The following is a 3,459-nucleotide window of genomic DNA, read 5'->3' as shown; positions in this document are numbered from 1 at the left end:
ATTTGTCACTTTCTGTTTGTCATTGCATAGTGCCCTCTAACTCTCCAATACAACAAGCAACACTGTAATAAGATCTTTGCACTGTCCTTCATGGATATGTAACAGTGTTTCCCTAGGTTATGGATCCAGGAGTAGTTTTTCAAGGTCAGGTATACACACCTAATTTTACTGACTACTCTGGGAACTACTCTTGTTCTCTAGGACAGCCAGGCTAGTTTACACACCCACCAACAAAACACAGATAGATTTTTTGTCTCTCCACAGTCTTATTAATATTTGATACCTTTCTATTTTTGATAATTTAATGAGTATAAATTAGCTCTTGTTGTTTTAACAATGCTGAGGTGTTGGCATATCCTTTTGGGGGGAAATTGAGTACATTTTGTTTGTATGAATGTAGTTTCATTGGATTGGAGCATGCAGTTGCTTCAAATTTGAGAGTGAGGAAGAGGAGTGTGTACAAATGCTGAGCTGAAGCAGGTACTGAAGGCAGACATGGATGCTCAGCCTAGTCTGTTTCGTGTGCCCTCCCAATGATTCTGTGAACTATGCACACCATTTAATAAAACCCCTTTCTGCTCAAAATAGAGAGGGTTCTGTTGCTGGCAAATAAGAAGGCTGGTCTATGTAGTAATTGGTACCATAAGTGGTTGCAAACCCTCAAGGAATAAATTGGGAATTTAGGATTGGTTATTCACATAGATTAAGTTTGAAAACACTGAGAATCTGGTTCCCATTATAAGACAAGTCACTGTAGGATTTTATCTGTGGATTTTAATTTTTCCACATACATTTCGGAATAGATTTTATAAAAGCCTCAAAAATACTCTAGTATTTTTATGAGCTCAAAAACACTCTAGGATTTTTATTAAAATCATGTTAAGTTTATAGAATGATTTTGAAATAATTGGTATCATTACAATATTGTTGCCCATTGGTGTACATGGTATGACTTTTTAATATTTCTTTTATGTCCTATGAAAGTATTTTAAAAATTTTTCCATAAAAGTTTTGTAAATTTTTGTTTGATTATTTCCATTTTTCTGCTAGTTCAGTAACAATCCTGCCTTGATATTCAGGAAATTATGAACTCCACTTTAATGTTAATCATTATAACCACATTATAATACCACTATAAAATAGAAAGGGAATGGTAGAAGAAAAATAATAAAGTTGTTTATTATGTAAACTATATACTTTACAGGTTTTTAAATGCCCTTGTGGATGATGCCTGGATTTCTAATGCATTTTCTAGTTGGCTGCACTGACATAAAGAAACAGTACGGGTGCAGGAAACTTGCTACACTCTCTTATTCTCAGTTTCTCAACTGATTCAGCTTTTTAAAAAATGTGTATCATCTTATTTTCAAATGCTGACTGTTAGTTTCTCCCCTTCCAATCTTTAACCTCTTATTTTATTGCCATGTTTTGCTGATCCAGACTCCAACCCTGTGTTGAGCAGAATCAATGTTAGGGAAGCTCTATTCTTGCTCCAGTCTTAAAGGGGATGCATAAAAGAAGGAAGATGAAAGACTGTGCAGTCTGCCCTTCCCCGGATGAGCCACCAATCCCCTCCCTGCTACCTGCTCATCCCTGTACTCCACCGCTCTCCTTTTCTGAGAGCTGTCCCCCTCACTTATAACTAGTAGTTCTTGCAGTGGGAGAAAGGTTGAAGAAGTTGAAAAGCCCAAGGCCTGCTCAAGTGTCTGCATTGATTTTAGTCCTCCCTCCCTATCTCCCCTGGACATAAAGATTATGGCTGTCTTACTCACACTAATCTGGGCTTCTCTTTTTCTGCCTCAAGTTGCGACACAGAAGGCAAGCACCATTCAGGGCTCTGCTTTATACCCATGCTATTTTCCATCTGGGCTCCCTGCCCCTTCCCTTTCTAGGCTCTTATTGCAGAGGGAACCTGGAACCCAGCCAAGTTCTGTCTCTTCAGAGACTTCTCAGTTCTTTCAGTATTAAAAAAAAAAAAAAAAAAAAAAAAAACCATCATTTTCTCTCTTACTTCTGTGGCATATTCAGGATTGGATTTAGCAGAGAGATCCAGAAATTCCTTCAAGTAACATCTTACACTTTTGCTCTCTAGGACTGTTGTCTACAAATGTAAACAACAAAAATGAAGCTTGACTGACAACATAATAAGGAGGTAGTCACAACCTGCATGGCAAACTGTGAAGCATTATCTATGAAATACTGTGGACGGTGGCCAAAGGCTAGAAAGGAAGCCGGGCTCTAGCCCATACCTCTGCAGACCCTGAGCTACAAATAGATTTCCCTTAAAGCCGGTGTTTTAATCCTGAAAGGCATATCCCAATCCTTTGATTAGAGGGAGAAAGACAGGGAATCTGGTTGCTGCTGAAGGGGAATGTGCACTATAGTCTTTTTCCACATGCCAAAAATCTAACTTTTAGTCTATGGAGCTAGAGGTTGTAAAATTGGGTTAAGAGAAGAAGAGAAGGTAGCAATGGGCAGATCAGGACATCTTTGCCCTTGAACACCGAAAGCTAAGAGCAACACGCTCCCAGGGCAAAGGAAAAAACCAAACTGATGAGATGGCCCTTAAGATAAACCCCCAGCAAGGCTCTGGACTGCTCACATTATGCCTCTTGCTTCTTCCTCACATTATTCTCTAAACAGAAATTAGCACCACTCAAAAATAAGCAGTAATCCAAAAAGTGCTGACATTGGACTTGTAGACGGATATTAGATATGAGTGAACAGGAGGAGGGGAACATTAAAAAAAAAACAGATAAAAACTTATCTCACAAAGTGGAACTTTTAAAAATGAAGACATAATTGAGGAAATAGTTCAGTATTTCACAGCAATTACAAATAATAGCCATTCCTCACAGACTTTTGCTGTTGGCTATTGGAATCCCTCATTTTATGGAACCCCAGGCCTGCTCTCTCTGGTTGGATCCACCTTTACTGCAAGAGGAAGACCCTTCCTGCCTAGCTTTTGGTGGGAGCCCAGTTACCTCCCATTCTCAGCCTTTCTGCCTTTTCCTAGGTATAAACCAACAAATGTGTTCACAGTTTCAGGGCACATACCACACACTTGAGCATCCAAATGATGCTCACCTCCCACCTCACCCACCACATTCTCTTTTGGAAGTAGAAACGTTACCAAGTAAATATATCTTATGAAAAGAAAAGAGTATATGTAAAGTTTGATTTTTCTGTAGGCAAATATAACCACAAAAAAGAGTTCCTGTCATGGCCCAGAGGTTAGCGAACCTGACTAGCATCCATGAGGACATGGGCTCGATCCCTGGCCTTGCTTAGTGGGTTAAGGATCTGACATTGCTGTGAGCTGTGGTGTAGGTCACAAACTCCGCTCGGATCCAAGGTTGCAGTGGCTTCATTGTAGGCCAGCAGCTATAGCTCTGATTCAGCCCCTAGCCTGGGAACCTCCATATGCTGTGGGTGCGGCCCTAAAAAAAAAAAAAAAAA

Source organism: Sus scrofa, chromosome 1, assembly GCF_054392235.1.
Source record: "Sus scrofa isolate SSC_HxYL_T2T_F1_AM1 chromosome 1, Sscrofa_HxYL_maternal_Yorkshire_Landrace_v2.0, whole genome shotgun sequence".
Lineage (NCBI taxonomy): Eukaryota > Metazoa > Chordata > Mammalia > Artiodactyla > Suidae > Sus > Sus scrofa.
The sequence above is the reverse complement of the archived record's forward strand: the minus strand, read 5'-3'. Positions refer to the sequence as shown.